The sequence below is a fragment of the Lactuca sativa genome, chromosome 4, assembly GCF_002870075.4.
Source record: "Lactuca sativa cultivar Salinas chromosome 4, Lsat_Salinas_v11, whole genome shotgun sequence".
NCBI lineage: Eukaryota > Viridiplantae > Streptophyta > Magnoliopsida > Asterales > Asteraceae > Lactuca > Lactuca sativa.
Window position 1 is genome coordinate 346,679,011 of NC_056626.2, and position 24,946 is coordinate 346,703,956.

Here is a 24,946-nt window from a genome sequence, read left to right on the forward strand (position 1 = left end):
TGAACAGGAGAGGTGAGTGTCTGTAATAGGTATGTCTTGATTTGTGATTTAACACCCACATCAAGTGATAACCATCTTTGGATGAGTTCATACTTTCTATGTTGCTCTTTTGCATCTAAAGCATTCTTTAGAATCAAACCAGCTAGTTTACGACTATCAACAGGCTTCTCATCATGAGCAAGTTCTCCAGAGAGAGATAACAGAAATCCAGGTAGATTTTGCTCCTAAAATTGCTTTAAACTCTCTTCAGCATGCTTCCGAACAGATCCATCAACAGCTTGTGCATTCAACAGAATTTGGGTAACTTCCAATGCCACAAATTTTTCTGGCGAACACTATTTCACCATAAAAACAGGTTAAGATTATTTAAAACTAAAAACACCAACAACGCGTTACAAAAGCAACATAAAATCCATATTTCCAACATTTACAAAGAACTGAATTTGAAATGTATGCAAGTTTTAAAAAATTAGAAAAACAAAAGCCAGAGAAAAAAGCCCCAACATTTGTAGAAAAAGCTGGAACAACTATGAAAGTTGTTGCTGCACAAACTAAGGCAATTGCAGGTGATTTGGAAATGAATATATGTTTTATTTTTCATTTTTAAATTGTTTAATCGTTTTTTTACAATGTGAAAGTAACAAACATCTATCATTTTCATGAATTTTTTTTAATTTGCAGATAAGATAAAAAACTGGGATAATGTTTGGGTATTGGAACCGGAAAGGTTGCTACCCCGACTCAGGATCAAGAAGTAAGTGGAAGGGTATTTATGTCTTTTTGGATTGTGTTATTGTTGAAAGATTGAAAACCTTCTGAAACAGGGCTTCCAGAAACCCATGAAGACAATTCCTGTAAGGAAGAGACTGGATAACATGAAAAAGAGAGAAAAGACTATGAGAAACAAATATACATACCTTCTGCCTCCTAGGTCTTTCATTTTCCTCTTCCAAACGTGAGATTTTGTTCTCTAGCTCATGTGTGTATAGCCACCAAGGCTTAGGGTTTTCCAAATACATGTTTGTGTACAAAATGCTCATTAGACTCTACTATTTATCCAAGAACGCCTTTTGACTAATAACGAGTATTCAGATAAAATGTCATTTATGATACTTTGTTACGCTTATAAGTCACTCTCCCAATAATTAAAGTTTTAAAATTAGTTTTAATCATATATGGTATCATATATCTCATGCCTTCAATATTGTACACCTTTCTATTCGTGTTACTATTTATAAAACATAAACTAAATATCAAAACTTTGATTCAAGCAAATCGTTTCCTCCAAGTGTCTTAACAACAGTTTTCAGAAGTTTAATCTCTTTATCCCTCTTTTAAATTTCTTCTTCTTTTGTTCTTAATTCCTCCATGTGCAATTCAAACACCTCTACAATGAAGAAGAATACAACGTTATAAAAATAAGAAATTATTCCAACAACATTCAGATGTAAATAAAAAAGTTATAGAGTGTGCATACTTGTGGTGTTTTCAAGCTCTTTTATCATCTCTTTTGCTTGTAATTCAACAACTTTTTGTCCTGCTTCAGCTTCTCTTTTCTCTATACGAGCATGAGCTGAAGCTGAAATGGCAGCATCTACCTCTAGTTCTAATGTCTCTACTCTCTGTTCAAGAATCTGCACCCGAAAATAAGTCATGTGAAAAAGAGGATTTATTAATTTATTTTCTCACAATGTTTTTGAAATGAAATACAAAAAGAGCAGTTGATCCCCAATGAATTGAATTCAATCAGAAGTAGAATGACGATGTAGAAATTGCAACTCTTAACTGTTGAATTTCAATCAAACATTGATAAGAAGCCTTGCTGGATTTGTTATTAGGTCGAATTTTAGCTCAAAAACTGACGGAATCATGTTACTTTCAAACATACAACACCAATCAAATCAGCCATAGAAACAGATATCGAAAATCATACGAGTTTTCTCTGATTTGAACAGATTATAAGAAATCCAACGATTGAAACTCAAACAATTCAATTGCAATAAGAGATCATCAACATGTGGATTACCGATTACCATTTATCAATCAAATCATATATCGGTAGAGAAATGTGGTTGAATCTCTTAATTTGACAAGCGAAGTAGTAAAAATTGTTGAAATCAGGTAATAGGAAAAACGGAAACGGAACCTTGATTGTACGGGCTTGTTCGAAGGTTAAGGAGGTTCTGTTTGTGTATAAAATGCCATATGAAGATTGACCAACCCCATTCACGAGAGGTATAGCCACCAGATTCAACCTTTGTGTACTTCTCAAACGCCTCGAAAATTGACCAACCCCATTCACGATATCTGATAATAACATTAAAAAAATTAATATATATCATAAAAAATAATATATATATATATATATATATATATATATATATATATATATATAATCAAGATTAAAAAAAGTAATAATAATAATAATAGAACATACTTTGAATCTTCTGTGATACGATATAGAACAAACAATGATTCAATGGGAACTTCCATAACATCCTCTTCCCAAGCTCTTTAAAATAAGTCGTCAAATTGAACAAATAAAGTACTCTGTAGAGACAGCAACATATTAACTAGAAAGAATGAAACAATGGAGTCTAATTTTGATTTTGAGAATTGAACCTTGTACTTCTCACATAAAATGCAAGAAAGTACGTTGCTATTTCTTGCATTTAACCCTTTACAGAATTGTAAAAGACATTATTTGTTTCAAGTTTAAAAATATGTTGTCATTCCAGTACTTTGTTGTTTTTAATCTACAACAAAACATTTTTAATTAGAAAGGTAACTCGTTACACTTGTTATTTAATTGTGGGGTCTTAAACCAATCCTTGAGCCTTCATCAAGTTCCTAAGGTTGCTGTGAGCATCAACCTACATAAATATATATATATATATATATATATATATATATATATATATATATATATATATATATAATTAGAAACCAAATAAGCAATAAATCAAAAGTAAACTCATTCAAACTATCAGCTATGGTATAACAAGACCAAAAGGCTAAAAATGTAATATTGTCAAAACCTTGATTTGTCTTCTGAGTATATTTTCAACCTTAATAAACCTTCTTTTCAAGTCATCCCAGCCACATACACACTAGGAAAATAAAAGTGTCAAAAATTGTTCGATTAGCAAGTCATAGAGAAATTACAAGTTGATTCATGAAAAAAGGGCTAAAATGTAAGTGCAAGAAACACCTGTATTGTGTGGAGCAGATTACAAGTTGCTTCAGGAATGTCAGAATGTAATGTGTGGAGCAGATTACAAGTTGCTTCAGGAAAGTCATAGCTCTCCTTAATCCATTTGCATTGTTCCTCAATACTCAATGCTTCAGGGATGAAATAGAAACCTAACAACACATACTTATCAAGTATCAAGTATATGTATAAACAAATTAGCCACATAACATAACTATAAGAGAATGGCGAAGAAATATCAAGAGAAAAAAAGGGGGGAGAATGGAGAAGAAATATCGAGAGAAAAAAAGAGCGAGAAGTTGTAAAACCCTAAATCTCCTTGACGGGGAGGAACAACAAAGATATATTGCGATTTATTTTTGGAGGAGGCACTACCAACTTTACCTTAGACGATGCTTGAATCGTACCTATCTAGGGCTTCATTAGTTCATAGATGGCGATAGGGAGAAGTTGTAAAACCCTAAATCTCCTTGTAAGTCTGACACAAGCACAATGTAACAAGCCCTAAATCGTAGTCTTGTGAGCGTGAGGATCCGAAAATGGTTGGATCTTAAACAAATGCTTGTAAACTTGAGCAGTCGTTACAGTCTCGGTGAGGTGAGGTGAGCTCAGGGTTGCCGGCAGGAAGAGGTGAGCGGAGATCGCCAGTGGGAAGAGGTGGGTGGAGATGAGCAGAAGTGAGTAGATGTAGTAAATAGAGATCAACATTTTAAAAAAAAACCCTAGATCCCCTGCGACTTTGTTATAAGAAGCGCGTTCATTTTTAAGAATTATAAAGCGACATGCCTGCACGACGCACCTTTTTAATGGGTGCCCTCCGTGTTTTTTTTTTAAATTATAAAGCGACATGCCTGCACGTCACGCCTTTTATAATGGGTGTCCTCCGAGTTTTTTTTTCTGACACTAATTTTAGGTCACGCAAAAATGCGCGTCCTAAATCCTTCATATTTTTTGGGAGATGACATTATTTTTAGGGTACACACTTTTGCGTATCGTAAATCACCGCGTGTCATTGTTCGCGCGTCATTAAAGGCCTATATTCTAGTAGTGATCAAGAATTTTGCATGTTCAACATTTTTATCTCTAAAATTAAACCAAAAACAGTTAAGATTGCAATGGAACACTTAGATTGGGTTGTTGCGATGCAATCTGAATTATCTGAATTTGAACGAAATAAGGTTTGGAGGTTAATTCCTAAGCCAAATGATATTTCGATTGTCGAATTAAAATGGATTTTCAAAAATAAAACCTACAAAGATGGAAATATTGTTCGAAACAAAGCCAGACTTTTTGTTAAAGGATATTCTCAACAAGAAGGAATTGATTACGAAGAAACTTTTCAGTTCAAATATTTTTGGCTTATGCAGCTCACAAAGATTTTGATGTATATCAAATGGATGTGAAGTGTGCATTTCTGAATGGAGAACTCGAAGAAACAGTTTATGTGGAATAACCTACAGGTTTTGTAAACGAAGAACATCCTGATTATGTTTATATATTAGATAAGGCAGTTTATGGGTTGAAACAAACACCACGAGCCCGGTATGCAACTCTGACTTCATTTTTGAAGCAATCTAAATTTAAACAAGGATTAGTTGACCCCACATTATTTCGTAAGAAAGTTGGGAATCATCTAATGCTTGTTCAAATTTATGTTGATGACATTATTTTTGGCTCAACTGACCCCTGTTTTGTCTAAAGAATTCGAAGATCTGATGAAGAGTAAGTTCGAAATAAGCATGATGGGAAAAATTAATAATTTTCTTGGTTTAAACATTCGTCAAAACAGAGAAGGAATTTTCATAAATCAAGAAAAATACACGAAGAATCTGCTCCAAAAGTTTGGCTTGATGAATAGCACAAAATTACGTGTTCCAATGGCAACTGACATCAAACTCACTCCTTCGTTAGATAAACCTGCCTTTGATCTTACTTTATATAGAAACATGATTGGATCTTTACTTTATTTAACTGCTAGTAGACCTGATATCATGTTTTCCATTTGTAATTGTGCTAGGTATCAATCAAATCCTCGAGAACCACATCTCACTGCTGTAAAGAATATCTTTCGTTATCTCAAAGGAACATCTTCGCTTGGATTGTGGTACCCTTTGAATACTGGATTCTTTATTCAAACATATTCGGATGCAGATTTGGGAGGATTTAATCTTGACAGGAAGAGCACAAGTGGTGGTTGTCAATTGCTTGATGGGAAGTTGGTAAGCTGGCAATCGAAAAAGCAGAGATGTGTTTCTATCTCAATGGCTGAAGCTGAATATGTTGCTGCTGCGGCATGCACTTCATAGATAATTTGGATTCAAAGTCAATTACGTGATTATGCAATTAATATGAAAAAGATTCCTTTATATTGTGATTCACAAAGTGCAATAAGAATTTGTCATAATCCTGTGCAGCATTCGAAGACCAAACACATTGCTCTTCGTTATCACTTCATAAAAGATCATGTAGAGGATGGGAATATTGAAGTTCATTTTGTGAAAACAACTGATCAGTTGGCTGATATTTTCACGAAATCATTGGATGAAAAATCGTTTGTGAGGATTTTGGAAGGACTTGTAATGGTTGATGGTAATTCAATTTCATGCGAAAAAGGAGATTGAAGGTTCACAGACACGTCATCAATGGATAAGGTTACTGTTCATAAGTCACTCTTCAAATTCGTATGATTGGTATTTTTCATCACATCTTAAAATTTCGTAGGTCTGCAACAAGTAATTTTTGTGTATTTTGTTTTGTTCTTTATTTTCGAAAAATCAAAAACATCAAAAAGATTTTCATTTTGTTTTGTTCTTTATTTTTGAAAAATCAAAAACATCAAAAATATTTTCATTTTGTTTTGTTCTTTCTTTTCGAAGAATCAAAAACAACAAAAAGATTTTATTCCTTCTTTTCTTTTAAGTACTTTGTTGTAGCTATTCTTGAAGATATGAACAGGCAAATGTTTGCAGATTCTAGGGTCAGGTATAAATTTCTAATCTTTGAATTTCAAATTTTTAACACTAGTTAAGATGTCCTTAGAAGCATGTTGTTGCATGTTATCCGAAGCCTCGACTTGACTCAATGTTCGAAAGCCTTAATGAAAATTTTCATACGAAGATTTCTTCCCAATAAGGCTTACATTCATATTAGTCCAATGAGCTACCTTACTCATCTCACATGAGTTAAGAGTTTAATGTTTGGTCCAAAATAATAGAGGTACATTGTTTCTAATAAACCAATCTTTTTCATCCTAAAATTCTTACACTTGCACACACGAAGACATATATCCAAGAGGTTTCTGATCAAAACCAATCGAAATCTAGATATATCACAAATCTGTGTTTGTGAGCAGACATCATGAAACCATGATGAAAGTGAAACCCAAATTTCTTTCCAAATTAAGGAATTGACGGGGAACTTTGTTCCAGATTTCAAGAAACTTTAATTTCAGTACCAATTTTCAAAACTCCAAATCATATTCATTTCGAATGAGTGGTCTTGATCAAATTTTCGAAACCCACGAAGTTTGTTACCCATCAAGATCCAGCACTAATATTTTTTTCATGAATATGATTTCTATGCGAGTTTACTTCGAATCCCAAAGTTACTTTAAATATTTTTCAAAGCACACTTGTTACTGACTACATTGGTTAAACATGTAATTTCTGTTACAATTTCTCACCTTATGTTAAGGCTGATATGTAACGAAATTTTTTAAGCCACCCAAATAGGTTTACAAAAGATTCCCTTCGAAACTTATCTACAAGTTTTCGATTGTATTTCACTAGGACATACACAAGCTGTTGATTATCTCTCTTGATAATTAACGAAGCAACCTTTGCCCGAGGTTTAACTGCCTTCGTGTCAAATTCATTTTTAACATCACAAATATCCAATTTTTTTTTTAAATTTACTTCTTATCTTAATTCTTTGACACAATGCACACACGAAATCCTTGAGGTTTTGAGTAACACCAACTCAGGTTGATGATTTCGAAAATTTGGCAAATGACTTTACTTCGAACCCCAAAAGTAAAAGAGCCTAACCTCCATCCGAAGGGTTCCAACGGTTACCATTCCATTCGGTCAATAAATATAGGCTGTGTGAGGAGACATTTTGTATTCCTTTTGATTTTCAAGGCGATGTGATAGTTACTTTTTGACGCATGGTTACTTTATCATCATCATGATGCACTTTTCTCGGTGACACGTCAGCACACATTCAATGCATATCCCGATTTGATTTCAAATTTAAGAGTTACATATAAAAGGGGATCCAAGGGTTAATTATCAGTTTACGCTTTCATCATTCCAAATACTCTCTGATAATCAAATACTCTTTGTTCATCATCTAATTCCAAACACTAAAAATGGCGAATGTTGCAAATGTTACTACTGAACCTTCTCACACAACAGATGATGTTACTTCTTTGCCAATTATGAAGATTCAGGGTACTAATTATCAGGTGGAATCCAATGTCTCACTGTATCCTGAAGAACTTAAAATGCTGATAGTTGCTCTGCAAAACTCCGTGTTATCAAAAGCGTTGTTCAACTCATTCTCTGTTCCTCTCTACTGGTTATCACAAGCAGGATCAACCGCTATGTATTCAAAAGGTTTGGATGCTGTTACATTTAACCTCATCAATGATAAAAAGGTTAGATTGACAAAGAAGCTTTTCTGCAAAATTCTTGATATCCCAAACTCTCCACCATATGTTACTTTCACATTTCCACAAATAATACATATGTTCAATGAAATGGGTCATCAACCTTAACTGATAAAAATTAGTGATTTCAAGAAGTCATGGCTACCATGTGTATGGAATTTTCTATTTGGGATTTTTCTTTGCTGTTTGACTGGCAGAACAGTTGGGTTCGATAAGGGAAGAATGGAGGTGTACGCTATGGTTGCAGGGTTGTACTATGATCTCCAGGTTGATTATTCGACACAACTGTGGACGGAGTTTTAGAAGAGTATCGAGAACACGAATGTTATTCATGGCATTTCGTGTGCTAGATATTGGAGCTTAATTTTGCAGAATTTCTATGACAAAGAAGGTATTTTAGTTCTAGAGGAAGAGGAGAAGGCTATGTTTCACACTTATAGTTGTCCGAAGGATGCAACGGGTGATTTAGATGAATTTCCGTTTGCTGCTCGTATCCCTGACGCCATGTTAAAAAGAAATGATCCTTCAAACCCAGTCTTGGTTTCTTACTTGGCATCCACATATACTTTTGTGGAAACTGGGATTCTCTTACCACAGACAACTGAAAAGAAGTCAAAGAAGTCAAAGAAGACTGATGTTGGGTCTTCGGATACGAAGGTGTCATCAAAGAGTACGAAGCAGGTTCCTGTGATTCAACCTGAGCCAATTCAGTCGGAGCCTATTATTCCTGATACCCAGGTAACTGCAAAGGAAGTCATTCCTTCGAATACTGGTGTATTTAGACGAATCAAGATGAAGTCAAAGAACAACTGTCGATCATCTGGTACGAATGTTGTTCGTATACCCCAAGTTTCTTATCAAGGGGTGATTTTTAGAGAAAAACCTGCCCCTGCTTCTCCATTATCGAAAAAGAGAATGGCAGTTGACATGGCAAAGCACATTTCAAAGAAAAAGAAGCGTAAGTTGATTCTTTCTTCAGATTCTACAGCTGATGAGACAGAAATTATTCCAGAGACACCTGAAGCAGTTCTTATAACAGATTCTTCTAAAGCTGATACTTCTATTACTCAACCACCCAAAGTTTCGATTGCCAAGACAGTTACTGTGGAGGCTCGAACTTCGGACATCCCTGTAAACATATCTGATATGGATACAAATGTCATCATGGGTGAGGATGATTCGAATACTGCAGCTAAAGGCAACTCTTTGAATGTGGTTTCCGATTCTTTCATTTCTCTACCTTCACAAATTACCCCTATCATTCCTACAACATCCACAACAGATTCTCCAACATTTACACACATTATTTCACACCCATTCATAACTATCTTTTCTTCACAATCAACTGATCCACCTACCACTACCTCTCCACTGAAAGATTCTTTCTTGGAGACTGAAAATGAATCCGAAGGTTTTGGGGGAACCTTTGAGAATCTGGAGTTTGAAGAAGAGGAAACTGACTTCCCGGATCATATGCTCATGCCGATGAAACAGTTTAAAATTTTGAATACGAAGCTCAATTCGATTATTCAATCTCAAGCTGATCTTGGGGGAGGTCATGTTGTATCTAGTTTAGAAGTTGATGGCATGTTGTCATTGCTTGAAGGGAGGATGACGTCTAAAGTTTCTGGCATGCTTAAGGATTCAGAGTCTCAGTTATTGGAAAAAATTGATCATTGTGATCAAAATAATGAGTTAAGAGTGAATTCTCAGAAGTATGATTTTGCATTTGACTTGAAAGAACTGAAGATGGTGGCAAAAGAAAGGCATGTGCTATTCATTCAAGATGTAAAGAAGGTGCGAGAAGATGTAAACTTCAAAATTCAGGAGTTACGAGAAGATATGGAGAAGGAAATTTTTGTCGTTCGAACCAAATTTGCGTCCTTCAACATGAAGGTGGATATTATTTGTGATGCGGTTACGAAGTTTGCAAAGCTATACGAAAGTTCGAGCCCTCAGATAACTCAACTTTCAACCAATGATAACAAAAATTTCCTGGAGGTGTTCGGAATTTTGAAAGAGCTTAAAAGTCTATCTTCCAAGCCTACTTCATCTGTGCTATCTTCGGAAGATCTGATCCAAAAAAATTCTAAGTTTGAAGAATTACTTGTCCAACAACTGGCTCCTTTATCACGCATCTCCAGCATTCTTCCAACTACTTATGCCCACTTGCTAGCACATGGGTGCAAGGGGGAGAAAAAATATTTGCAGGTTCGAAGACTAGAGGAGAGGATTCGAAAGTAGCGGGGAAGGTATTCTCTTCGAAAGTACCAACATCAAAACCAATAATGGAAACAGCTGGTCCAATCACCTTAACAGTTGTAACAACTGTGCCAATCATGAAACCGAAAGGAATTATGATTGGAGGAAGTGCTTCAAAGCCGAATGTTGATATTGCTGGGTCTGCTTAAAAATCAAAAGGTAAAGAAATTTTGATTGAAAAATCAAAGGAGGAAAAGAAATCAGAGGTTGAGGCTGAGGTTGAAAAAATGAGAATGATCCAGAGTATCATGACTCAAAGAGCTAGTGACCCTCCTGGCTTGAACAAGGGTGATCCTACGAAGCATTACAATTATGAAACAATTGAAGCCAAAGTTGCATTCAATCACATGTACGCATTTGAGAAAATGCCCAAGCATAGTTACATTGTTACAAATACAGATGCAGGCCAGTTGGATTTACCTATAAACGAGATGATGTTTATTATGCCACAATTCAAAGCTGAAAGCAAATTCAAAGAGAAGGACGAAGGAACACATATGAAGATCAGATTTCATGTTGTTCTTGCGAAGCCTGCTGAGGAGGTGTGGTCTTTGACAAAGATCAAGAAAGTGATAAGTATAAAGAAGGATGTTGTCTTCGAAGACACAGTCTAGAATCTCAAGTATGTGGTGGTAAGGGCAGATGGAAAAGTGTGTGAATTTACAGTTGCAGACTTTCCATTGAAGAACTTGTATGATCTTATACAAGTTGCATTAATTCTGAAGGAAAGGTCATTTTCTTAACTGCAAAACACTAAACCGGATGAGTTTAAGCTGAGAGTTACTCACATCAAAATCTTCATTGAAAATTATTACGAATGTCTGGCAATGACAGATGTGGAGTTGGCTACAACAAAGGGTCTTGAAATAAGTGCTCCCATGAATCCTTCGAAGACTCAAGCAGAACTTAAAAGATATGCTGATGGGGAAATCTGCTTGAAACCTTTTGGTTTGGTCTTTTATGGGAAGGATAAGTCAGGAAGATCAAAGAATTTTTTGTTTCAAGATGCTGAAGTAGAAAGATATTCAACTTCGCAATATACGAACTTAGTTGTTCGTATGAACCATTGCAAGAAGAATAATGAGGGAGACAAGAAGGAGCTGAAGAAGATTATAAACTGGTATACAAAGATACGAAGAGTCATGCTGTACCAAATTCAGATTCTTACTAATTGAAGTCTTCGACTATGATTACAAAGGGGGAGATTGTAAGGGTGTATTTTATTGTAATTAGTCGAAGTATTTCATGTCTTCGTATGTACTAGTCTTCGTTTCATATGTAATGTATTTTACTAGGGCATCGTATTCGAAGCTTAATGCTTAATCCATAGTATATTTTTTGTACGCTTTCCTCTCCTATAAATAAGAGTGTTTACTAGAGTTAGTGACGAGACTTTACAAAACTTTTATCTTGTACTCTGTAAAACTTGAGAGCGTAATAGAGTTGAACCAGAAATCATATTTACATCGGTGTTCAAATCTCGCATACTTATTTTTGATCATTTTTACTCTGATTCATTACTACTCGATTCCTTGTTTCATCACTGGGTTTTTCCGCTAGTTTTTATATTAAAAATGTTTAAAGTTTAAGTGTTTAAGCCAAGAGAATCTCTCCTTGCTCTTTACTTTATTTTAACCCTTTGTTATAAGTCATGACTTATGAGTTAGGACAATAATATAAAATAACAAAATGAATTACATGAAATAATTAAAATGTATTTCTAATCATTTTTATATTAAGAATGAATTTTTAAATTTAAACCACCAAAATGTCTTCCACATTATATTGTTAAGGAATTATAGAGGAATTATAGTATACGACTATTCTCAACCTTTGTTACGAGTTATGAGTTACGACTTACACATTATAATATCAACTAATAAACTCATTATTTGCTTATGATAAAAGGATTTTCTAATATGTGCCCTAAGGGCATATATAAGAAGCATTAATTAATGATAAATATTACCATAATTAAATATAAAATACATTAATTATAACGAATATTACCATAATTAAATATGGAATGCATTAATAATTACCATAATAAATGTATTTTGAATTTAATTATAATAATATTTTTCATAATTAATACTTCTTATACGCGCCTTTAAGCACATATTAGAAAATCCAATAATAATAATAATAATAATAATAATAATAATAATAATAATAATAATAATAATAACCCCTCTAAACCATGGACCTTATCCTAGTTCAAATTATGGGATTCTAATAGAAGCCCAACAAATGCAAAATTAGATTTGTAATCATCAGGAATATATGTACCCAGTGAAAGCCCAACTTTAGCACGATCTGCTTCTTTAATTAAACTTTCAAACTTCGGTATTGTACGTACCAAAACTTGAATAATGTTTTATTATTTCTACAGTTAATACTTTCTGTTTTAAATAAATAAATTTTCATCGTTCATATTCTGATTTATTTAACACTACATTTCGGCAATTTCTTGAAGCTAGCTCTTTCATTTTCATCGTTCACAATAATAAGTTATCGTTGACGTTTGCTTCTGTGTCCACGACTCTTCTGTAATCTTATATCATGTTAAGAATTGGGAAACAAACGTTGATACCTTTTATAACCTGCATGTGTAAGAAGATGCTTCGAACTTCACAATTTCGAGGGATGAATTATGCAATATAATATGATTATTTAGTCAAATTTTGTCAATGGTGAGTTTAATTACGCAGACATCAAGCCGCCATGTGTACAAATGAAATTGCTATGTGCTCTTTAGTTTTTAAGGCTCAAGCAAGTGGTCGCGGTTTCATACGGCGGTTTTGCCACCTGTACCACAAACACCGCCCCCCTTGGGTGTGGTCTACTGCGGTTTAAGTCGTAGTGTTGCAAGAGATAGCCGCGTGTTTTGATTGGATGGTGTACCTTTTGACGGTCATTTTCTTTAGAAATTAATTAATTATTATTATTTTTTTAAAATTTACCCTGTATATAATTACCTTTTTTTTTTTTTTTTTTTTTTTTTTTTTTTTTTTTACAAAATTCTCACTCAAATTCTATCATTTTACCATCTTTTCTTCATTTTTTTTCAAAATGTCTTCTTCCAAAAGGCCTAACAACGAAAAACACCCGCTAGAAACACCACAACCCCAATACCTTCATTTGATTAACCGATTTTTTTCGTCTTCGTATTACTACTATAACAGTATGCTTCCGTATTTTCCACAACGACCGACAAACAACTACCACAAACACAACAACTACCACAACCCGACTCATATTTTAATCCATTTGAATTTTTTTTGTCTCAACCTGAGTTTGTTCAAGAAACACAAGATCAACCATGTACGATCGTTTCTGATTCCGAACCGGAATTCGCTGAAGAAACTCAGCCCACTCGAGCAGCAACTAAAAGAAAGAGAAGGCGCAGGCTAAAGGTTGGGAACCCCTAGAAGTGTTAGTGTTAGCGCAATCATGGATCAATATTTCAGAAGACGCGACGATTGGAAAAGACCAAAAGCATGATCGTTTTTGTATTCGGGTTTTACATAGGTTCCATAAAAGAATGAACCGTGAAGAGTATCGTTCAAAACATCAAGTGTACTCGAAATGGGGGAAAATGAACAAGGTAATCATGTTGTTTAATGATTTGTATACCAACATGAAACGTCAATGGAAAAGTAGAGAAAACGATGACCTAATTTTGCGGAAAGCACTAAAAGTGTATCAACAAGAAAACGTGAAGGCTTTCAAATTTCTTGAAGTTTGTAATTTTGTGAAAGATAACAAATGACAAAACAATAAAAATCAGACGAGCATATCGACAATGGTTCAAAACGCAACAGAACATCTGATTCCGACCAAACTACATCAGATGCTCGTGTTCAATTCGATTTGAACGAAGATGAACCCGTTCCAGTTTCACCACCTTCCCGACCAATGGGAATAGACAAAACAAAAAAGCGAAGTCATAGACAAAGCGTCGGATTCAGATGAGTTGAAAGAAATGGGAGTCGATATGAAGGGTATAAAAGATAGAATGAACAAGATTTTGCAAATTGCTTCTGAAAGAGAGTTTCAGAAACAAAGGGACAACGACATAAGAGTACTAGCGGTGGACACGTCGAATATGACCGGGGACGATCTTCAAGTTATTTTGGCAGTGAAGTAGGAAGTGAAAAAACATTATGTTAATCGTGGCTAATATCTAGTTTTTTTTTCAAGTTTTTAATCATTTGGTGTGTGTGTGTGTGGGTTTTTTTTTCTTTAAGTTGTAGGTTTTATGTTTCTAATTTGCTTTTCTAAATTTGTAAGTATTTATTTATTTATTTATTTATTTTTTTAAGTTATGCAATTTATGATATTTTTATTTTTAATTAATGAGACATTACTCTTTTAAAAAATAAAGATTTTATCCATTAAAAACAATAAAACGAATAAACCCAAATGTGACACCACTTTTTGGATGTGGCAACAAGCCATACTTTTGTGGTACAAACATATGTGGCGCCTGCATAGCAATGTGGCAAAATAAAAGGGAGTGTGTGTAACGCTCTAAAAATTCCAACCAATTTAAATTTTTCATAAACAACCCAACTTCATTAAGTTATTACAAAAAGGTTTTTAATACAATTATTATCAGAGTATTCCCAGAACCATATCATAAAACATAAACATGAGGAGCGGTACGATCACGCCTTTGCCTTGCCACAGTTTCCTTAAGTACCTGAAACATTTAAACCACAACTGTAAGCCCGAAAGCTTAGTGAGATACCCCCAAAATACTAACCACATATACCATACTCACAACATATCATATCATAAACAAAACAGAACAACCATGCACTTCGGGTCTACTGTGTGACTGGTCCGCCGCACCGGGCCTACAGTCCACCTGGTCCACCCTCCGAGTCTAGCCATATACATCGAGTCTACAGTGTGATTGGTCCGCCTGCACAGGGCCTTCAATCCACCTGGTCCACTCTCTGAGTCTACAGTATGACTGGTCCGCCCGCACCGGGCCTTCAGTCGGCCTGGTCCACTCTCCGAGCCTCGTATGTCTGGCCCGCCCTCTTGGGGCCTACAGTCTATCCGGTCCGCTCGCTGGGTGTAACGCCCATAGATCCGGGCTCGTCAATTTAGAGGCAATAGGGCTCGAAAATGACTTTTTGACAAAAGATTATTTATAATAAATAGTCTGAACAAAGTTTTAGAATATGTCACAAGGTTTTCGTACATATAAAGAACGCCGAAATCCGAGTTATAACGAAGAAGTTATGGCCCGTCGAAGTTCCGCGACGGAACCGACACGACACCGGGAAGCGTAAATAGTGGATTTATGATAGAGGAATTTTTAGCCTTAGCGATCTAAACGAAAGTCGTAGAATATGTTAAACTAAGAGCGTCGATAAAAAGAACGCCCAAATCTGACTTTGTATGAGGAAGTTATGATTTTTCGAAGTTTCAGATTAGCAGTGTACAACCCGAAATTCGAATATTAGATCGAGTGATTTTTAGCCAACATGACCTAAACGAGAATCGAAGATCTTGATAAGATTAGCGTAACGAGAAAAAGATGGGTGAAAACGGACATCGGATGAAGAAGTTATGAGGATTTAACGGACCAATCATGTCCCGGCCTGTTAATAATATAAAATTTAAAATCAAGTCAAAATTTGCCGACAGAGTCTAAACGAAAGTTGTAGAGTACGGTCCCACCTTCGCGTGGATATAAATAACGTCAACAACGGAGATCGTATGCGAAAGATACGAATTTTTAAAGTTTAGACTCAAAATTGCGAAACCTGTTGCTCGATCGATGACGTGGCGCAATCTGGACCCTCCATCGCTGACTCAGTACCCGCCTCGGATGAGTGACGTGTCGCCCCTTGCTACGCCCAGCGTCCGAAGCTCGGTACGCCCAACGTACAGCTACACCCCTCGGTCCACAAGCAGCCGCGTAGCTCCGGTCTTCATCCAACACGTGGCTTGTACGAAGCTCGTTGGCGCCCTTATCCGAAGAACGCCCAGCGTAGCCAAGGACTACGCCCAGTGTAATCCGAGGCCTCACTAGGTATAAAAGGGGGCGAGGCAGCCTTCATTTTCAACACCATTTCTCATACTTCTCTCACTACTTTCTCTCTCTAAGTGCCCCAAACCAACCTTAAGTCTTAGATAAACCCCTTAGCTCCCGAGGGAAGCCCCGAGGCTCCCGGAGTCCCGAGAAAAAAAGTCTTTCGGTTTCGAAACGCTGCTCCAAATAAAGTTCCGTTTTCGATAAAATTCGTTGTAAGTGAGCTAAGCTTACGCAACTTTTAATATAACTTTCAAATAATTATAGTAATGTTATTAAGTCCTTAAAATAATTATTTGGGCTATTATTATGAGTTATATTGAGTGTTATTTAACGCTTATATAATAATAATAATAGTCAGACTATTAATTTGTCGCGGTTATCGTTAGAGTAAACCCTAGTCGTATTGGTACTAGGTTTTATCGAAGGAAATTGTTTTGAGAGTATCGGAGCGCTGTCCGAGTACTGAGTCACCGCCTTTCAGGTGAGTGCATAGTCCCTTTCATCTTACACATAGATATGAAGTATTTTATATAAACTACATGCTATGTGTGCATATTATCTGAATACTTGCTGTCTATGCTGGATGAACGTTTTATACATGTTTTAAAGGATTTAAACTGTATACGTATTTTATATATACGAATATGTTGGGTATGAGATGGGTAGATGAATGAAGAGAGATAAAAGATGATGTGAGTAAACATTGACAGCTATGGACTTAGTGCCTTATAAACATCGGCAATTATGGACTTAGTGCCTATTGGACAAACATCGGTAGCAATGGATTTAGTACCTGTTAGGAATTGCTAGCTATGGACTTAGTACCTATTAGATAAACACTGGTAGCTGTAACAACCCGAAATTTCCATTCTGTACAAACTATATCACTTCAATAGAAGTTATAGCAGTCACAATTAATTTTCAGACTTTTTAGTGTAAGTTTGAGTAATTCAGGGTTTACACTTCAGGAAATATCAGGAGAGTGGGTGCACTAGGGTTTTGTGCAACACTGTTATTCCAACACTCTATTATATTAGAGATCATTTCGGGAATAAAAATATTTTTTGCCAAAAATATCTCAGGACTATAAATAGAATTCTGAACCAAATTCATTCATTATTCGCATTTCCAACTAGAGAAAAGCCATTTTCTCTCTCACGGATCTTCGGGTTTTTATACCAAAACGTGAGTAACTCTTTCTAGTAGTGTTAGAAAGCTTCATATGTAGTTATAACATGATTTAGAAGGCTAAATCACTAGATTTAGGAGTTTACTCCCCAAGGTGTTCTTGGGCGGTAAACTCCCGAAACGAAGCCTAGACTGTGCCCCGTGATATACAACTGCCTTGGACTTGTATAGGAGTGTGTTAGGGACATGAAATCAAGCAAGAACCACCCAAGTTTGGGAGTTCACGGCCCAAGAGTTTCTTAGGCCGTAAACTCCAAATTCAAGCTCCAAATGGTGCTTTTAAGGCACCTAAAGCCTTGGACTTTTACCTAGACTTGTTCCCAATAAATCAAGGGCCTTAAACACATAAGAATCACCTTGCAAAGTGAGTTTACGACCATGACATGGTTCATGGGCCGTAAACTCATTAAAGGGGCACCAAAGTGTGCCTAATGCCTTCATATGCTTTAGGTAAAAGTCTAGAACCTATCCTTCATATGCAAGAGACTTGAAAACAAAAAAAACACCATTCCAAGGGAGTTTACGGCCGTAAACTCCAAAGGAAATGGCCTTGGGGCTGTAAACTCCTCTAGGGAGTGTTTCTAGACCTTAAACCCTTCCAAGAATTTAACCACCAAGTTGGAATAATTCTAGGAATCATTTGGAACTTCAAAACACACAATACACCCATGGTTGGGAGTTTACGGCTGTAAACTCAAGAGTTTACAACCGTAAACTCCAAGTGTGATGGTATATGGGGAGTAAACTCATATATGGGGTCCTTTGGAACCCTAAACACAAGTGCCTTGTCCCACAATAGCTTAGATGCAATCCTTAGGGCTTAAAACACTTATATAAAGTGTTTATTATGTCTAGGATGTCTTAACATTATCAATTAGTAATTTGAGACTAATTGAGTGCATATATGTGTGATTATATGTTCATTAGGATCGTAGTGTGTGTACAAGTCCTCGCTTGACATCTAACAATCCTATACCGTTCAGTTCATCCCAATCACCAACTTCAGGTGAGTTCATACCGCTAATCAATGTTTTAAATGATTTTAAATGCTTAAATAGGGGGGAATACAAGTAGAAACAAACATGTTATTAAATCATTGATATGTATTTTATAACTGTGTTTGTCATTTAACAGATTTCACATACTACAAAATGTGATGCATGAAATGGTCTTAAATCTTAAAAATAATTTGTTATCAAATGTTTTACTTTTGAAATGTTTAATTAAAATGACATCAAGTCATTGTTAATTATTGTTCAAAACCCATAAGATTTCTTACAAAACCATTTTACATTCTTGAACTAAACTATGCATATACACACTTATACTCTTATATATGTATTGATGTTATAGTTTACATCTTTCATTTAGTTTCTCACACCTTGAGTAGTAAGAGTGTATAAACCTACTTGAACAACTAATTACCATTCGGTAAATTATCATAGGGAAATTTGAAGATATCAAACATTATTCCTATTACAAGGAATCACACAAGAGTCAGTTCATTCATGAGTCTATACTAGTACATTACATGATACATGAGGACACTTACTTAGGATTACATGATACATGAATATGTTTACATATACTTACCTGTTACATGAACACACTTACATGAATACCATACAGGAACACTTTTACATAGGTGCACTATCCTGTATTCACTTACCTGGATACTTGTACTTAGAACTACGAGAATGATTTATTAGTACTTTCTGTGTAAATTATCTTTCCTATCCCGATTCAATGGGATATCTCGGCGGGACTTACCATTCCGAACCCCACTGATTAGCACCAGTGGTCGATGACCATCTACGGAGGTCTAAGGTTACTACTTATACTAGGTAGATCGATAACCTGGGCTAACCCCTCCACCCACCTGCTGTTGCTACAGAGGACAAGTGGACAATATTCGATTGTTCGTAAGGTTATACTTTTCGCTTATTGCAATGTGGTGTTACTCCTAGTACCCAGCGATGACACTTACATTATTACTTTTTCTGGACAATCTTCGGATGTTCATTAGGTTATACTTTTCGCTTATTGCGATGTTGTGTTACTCCTAGTACCCAGCGATGACACTTACATTATTACTTTTTCTGGACAATCTTCGGATGTTCCTTAGGTTATACTTTTCGCTTAATGCGATGTTGTGTTACTCCTAGTACCTAGAGATGACACTTACATTATTACTTTTTCTGGACAATCTTCGGATGTTCCTTAGGTTATACTTTTCGCTTAATGCGATGTTGTGTTAGTCCTAGTACCCAGTGACAACACTTACAGTAGTACATTTTCCTGTTTACTTTATTTTGTGATACTTTCACATAAACGATGAGTTAGACTAAGTACTTTAGTACTAAACAATTAAAGGAAAAACTATCATTTACTTACAAAACATTCGGGTCTTGGTAGAAGACTACATCTCAAACTGATAGAAAATAAGGGACTTTCTAGGGTTTTCATACTTACATCAACATTTTCATTTAAAGGTTTACATGGCCTTCATAACAGATTTTCATAAGCAAGACAATGACACTTAATTACTTATGAATTCACCAGCTTTAAAGCTGATACTCTCTTTCAAAATAACTTGTATTCTCAGGTCAACAGTAGACAGGTACGATGGCCAGGTTTTGAGAAGACGGAGCAGACAAGTCTCGTCTTTTATTTTGATTGTATATTTTTGGTGTCTTATTACAATGAAAGAACACACATGTATTAAAACTTTACTTATAATGCAATGGATGATGTTGTTGCTTGTTTATTATATTACACTGTTGTGATACTGTACATGACGTCCTCCACCCCTGAACGTTTCCGCCGTTCGTGGTTTTGGGGTGTGACAGTAGCTATGGATTTAGTACCCGATGAATAGACTATAGCAGCTATGGAATTAGTGCTTTACGAACGAACATTGGCAGCTATGGATTTAGTGCCAGTCCTATAACCCTGGAAGTAAGGGACTTCAGAATAAACGAAGGCAGGATAGATGACTCTTAGGTTAAATCCTTAAGAGTAAAGAAGATAACGGGGATGGGTAATTGGGTTGATGGTTTATTTAAACATAATAATTATATTATTGTGGGTTGAAAACCCTATGTACTCACCCGGTTTCCCAACCTGACCCACTCAGTTTATTTATATCACAGGTGTTGATACGAAGTCCCATTACACTGAGAGATTAAAGAAATATAGATCACTAGTGTAAACAAATGTAAGTTCCGTTTATGCTTATGTTTCTATATTGACGATGACATCCCAAACATTTTAAAATGAATAGAATACGTTTCTTCGAAAATGTTTTGATAACGTATTTATCGTGTTTTTCTGGGAACAAATTCCGCAACATTTTTTATGAAATGAAGTACTTTGATTTTTATAAAGCATAAACAAAATCGGTCTTTTCTGGCCATGAAAATTGGGGATGTCACATTTGGTATCAGAGCATTAGTTTAAGCGAACTAGGAATATGGATTTATTTCTAGACTTAAACTTAGAATGCTAAGCGATGATTGTGAGGTGTGAGCACTAGCTTATTTTAGGAATGATGCCTAAATTGCTTTTATGTGCTAAATGATTTTCTATGCTATAGTTTGATCGGATCTATGGTCTGTTGCCGACCGGATCTGGAAACCTTATGTGTTTAGGATTCTAAATGTACGAATACGATATTAGAACTAACATGTAAACGTTTCAGAGTCATAAGGATGATTTAAACGTCAATCCAAAGTAAAGGTCTAGATTCACCTTATTCGGTGTATAGATCAAGATGGCAAGGACCCGTAGCGGAAACGTGAATGCAAATGAGAATAGGAACCAACCCCCAGTGGTTCAACAAATACCTGTTGTAGAAGAAGTTGCACCTGAGCCAGTCACCATGGCTGGAGTTCAAGCCATGATTCGGGCTATGCTAGCTGAAAAAAGGGAAGAAATGAGGAGGATGTCAAATAGGGACGAACCTACTGTGCCCACTGAGCAACCCGAGCTGATTCCCGAGCAATCGGAGGAAGGGAGCTACAACCGCCAAGTGAGTCAAGTGGGGACTCAAGATGGCCCGGAGAGGAGAAATGACAAGGATGGGCGAATGTACAAGAATTTCTTGGGTGCGAAACCACCAAGTCTCTTAGGAAGCCCATAGCCTGTTGAAATTATGGATTGGATCTCCGAGATGGAAATAGTGTTTGAGAGCTGCGACTGTAGCGAGGAACAGAAGACCGTCTTCGCCGTAAGACAACTGAAAACTGGAGTCTTGAGCTGGTGGAAGCTATTGGCAGATACGATGCCACGAGGAGAAGCCTTAATGATGTCATGGGAAGAGTTCTTGGAACAATTGAAAATGCAGTACTGCTCGGAGATAGATCTGATAGACCTAAACAACGAGTTTCAGAACCTGAAGAAAGGGAAGATGAGTGTTGATGAGTATGCCACCACATTCACCGAGAGGATGAAGCTATTTCCCTACTTGATGCCTACTGAACTCTCCAAGATTGATAGGTTTGCTAACGGACTGCCCACTGACTTTGGCCCAATGGTCAAAATGGCAACTACCTTGAAAACAGCTGTTAGGGCAGCTAAGAACGTAGAGGCCCAGATAAGACAAAAGGGTCTAGAAAAAGACAAGGCAGGAGAGAAGCGGAAGTTTGAAGGATCTTCAAGGTCCAACAAGGAAAGCAAATTCTCAAAGCTTGGAGGAGGAGAAGGAGGTGAAGCGAGATGGTGTGATAAATGCAAGAAGAAGCATTGTGGGAAGTGCAACGAAGAAGTGACTTGTTACAAGTGTGGGAGGACTGGCCACTATTCCAAGGATTGCACACATAATGATAAAGTATGCTACGGATGTGGAGGCAAGGGGTACATGTCCAGAGACTGCTGAAGGAACAATAAAGCAGCAAGACCAGAAACCCCACCAAGGCCAAGGGCATTTCACATGATCCTCGACGAAGCAGAAAACCATGCGAGGAATCAAGGATGAGGACTTTATATCCGAAGATCAAGTTATGCAGTAGCCATAGTATCGTAAGATGTAGCCCATTAGAGGCATAGTCCAGGGTGAACTTGAACACCTATGTAATAGTTTCAATAAATAATAAAATGTTCGTTTTGTTATCTGGTGTGTTAAATTGTTATGTGATTTTCTTGTATGGTGACTTGGAAAACTGCGAGACGATACTTGGGACGAGTATGAGTAGGTGTGAATGGTAGTAGAGGCCTATACTACTGAAAGCACAAGACTCACACTTGGATCAGGGATAGTCACAAGGTTACCAAGAAGCTAGTAATTGATTTCGTTTTATTCAAGTATGTCGTTACCATTGTTTCGGTAATGACTAGAAAGATTGTTGTTATCCCGACCCTAGTGGTCATATCACATTGAGTCCGACTACGATGAGTATGTTATGTGGTTCAAAGAACCAAGTTTGATGTAGCGTCCGACTTAAACCAAATAACTGAAATCAAAGCGATCAATAGAAGTATCGCGCTCGTTGTTAAAAAAGTTGGTAGTGTGATTATATCACATTAGAACATGAAGGAAGGCATAGTCTGTTTTAAAATTTGACACTAAGAGACCTGAGTCTAAATGTGCACCACATGATGATAGTTCATAATTTGGAGTCTAACCTGAGGTAGAGAGCAGGTGCACAATCAAGTACTGCTTACAGTCAATAAGTCTAAGAGATAGACTTGAAGGAATATAGAAGTTATAAATTAATACCTAGGATAAAGAGATGATGTATGGAGTCATTATACGATCCCTGTTTCGTTGATGATTTCTGGGACGTAATCATCCTAAGGGGGAGATAATTGTAACGCCCGTAGATCCGGGCTCGTCAATTTAGAGGCAATAGGGCTCGAAAATGAATTTTCAACAAAAGGTTATTTATAATAAATAGTGTTAACCAAGTTTTAGAATATGTCACGAGGTTTTCGTACATATAAAGAACGCCGAAATCCGAGTTATAACGAAGAAGTTATGGCCCGTCGAAGTTCCGCGACGGAACCGGCACGACACCGAAAAGCATAATTAGTGAATTTACGATAGAGGAATTTTTAGCCTTAGTAATCTAAACTAAAGTCGTAGAATATGTTAAACTAAGAGCGTCGATAAAAAAACGCCCAAATCTGACTTCGTATGAGGAAGTTATGATTTTTCGAAGTTTCGGATTAGCAGTGTACAGCCCGAAATTCGAATAATAGATCGAGTGATTTTTAGCCGACACGACCTAAAAGAGAATCGAAGATCTTGATAAGAGTAGTGTAACGAGAAAAAGATGGGTGAAAACGGACGTCGGATGAAGAAGTTATGAGGATTTAACGGACCAATCATGTCCCGGCCTGTTAATAATATAAAATTTAAAATCGATTCAAAATTTGCCAATAGAGTCTAAAAAAAAGTTGTAGATTACATTCCCACCTTCGCGTGGATATAAAGAACGTCAAAAACGGAGATCGTATGCGAAAGATACGAATTTTTAAAGTTTAGACTCAAAATTGCGAAACTTGTTGCTCGATCGATGACGTGCCGCAATCTGGACCCTCCATCGCTGACTCGGTACCCGCCTCGGATGAGTGACGCGTCGCCCCTTGCTACGCCCAGCGTCCAAAGCTCGGTACGCCCAGCGTACAGCTACACCCCTCGGTCCACAAGCAGCCGCGTAGCTCCGGTCTTCATCTAACACGTGGCTTGTACGAAGCTCGCTGGCGCCCTTATCCGAAGAACGCCCAGCGTAGCCAAGGACTACGCCCAACGTAATCCGAGGCCTCGCTAGGTATAAAAAGGGGTAAGGCAGCCTTCATTTTCCACACCATTTCTCATACTTCTCTCACTACTTTCTCTCTCTAAGTGCCCCAAACCACCCTTAAGCCTTAGATAAACCCCTTAGCTCCCGAGGGAAGCCCCGAGGCTCCCGGAGTCCCGAGAAAAAAAGTCTTTCGGTTTCAAAACGCTGCTCCAAATAAAGTTCCGTTTTCGATAAAATTCGCTGTAAGTGAGCTACGCTTACGCAACTTTTAATATAGCTTTCAAATAATTATAGTAATGTTATTAAGTCCTTAAAATAATTATTTGGGCTATTATTATGAGTTATATTGAGTGTTATTTAATGCTTATATAATAATAATAATAGTCAGACTATTAATTTGTCGTGGTTATCGTTAGACTAAACCCTAGTGGTATTGGTACTAGGTTTTATCGAAGGAAATTGTTTTGAGAGTATCAGAGCGCTGTCCGAGTACTGAGTCACCGCCTTTCAGGTGAGTGCATAGTCCTTTTCATCTTACACATAAATATGAAGTATTTTATATAAACTACGTGCTATGTGTGCATATTATTTGAATACTTGCTGTCTATGCTGGATGAACGTTTTATACATGTTTTAAAGGATTTAAACTGTATACGTATTTTATATATACGAATATGTTGGGTATGAGATCGGTAGATGAATGATGAGAGATAAAAGATGATGTGAGTAAACATTGGCAGCTATGGACTTAGTGCCTTATAAACATCGATAGCTATGGACTTAGTGCCTATTGGACAAACACCGGTAGCTATGGATTT

General features: G+C 36.5%; 1 pseudogene; it reads right to left on the reverse strand.

The window, feature by feature from the left end:
- Positions 1 to 1,186: 1,186 nt before the first annotated feature.
- Positions 1,187 to 2,672, reverse strand: LOC122197546 (uncharacterized; annotated as a pseudogene).
- Between the last annotated feature and the right edge of the window lie 22,274 nt (positions 2,673 to 24,946).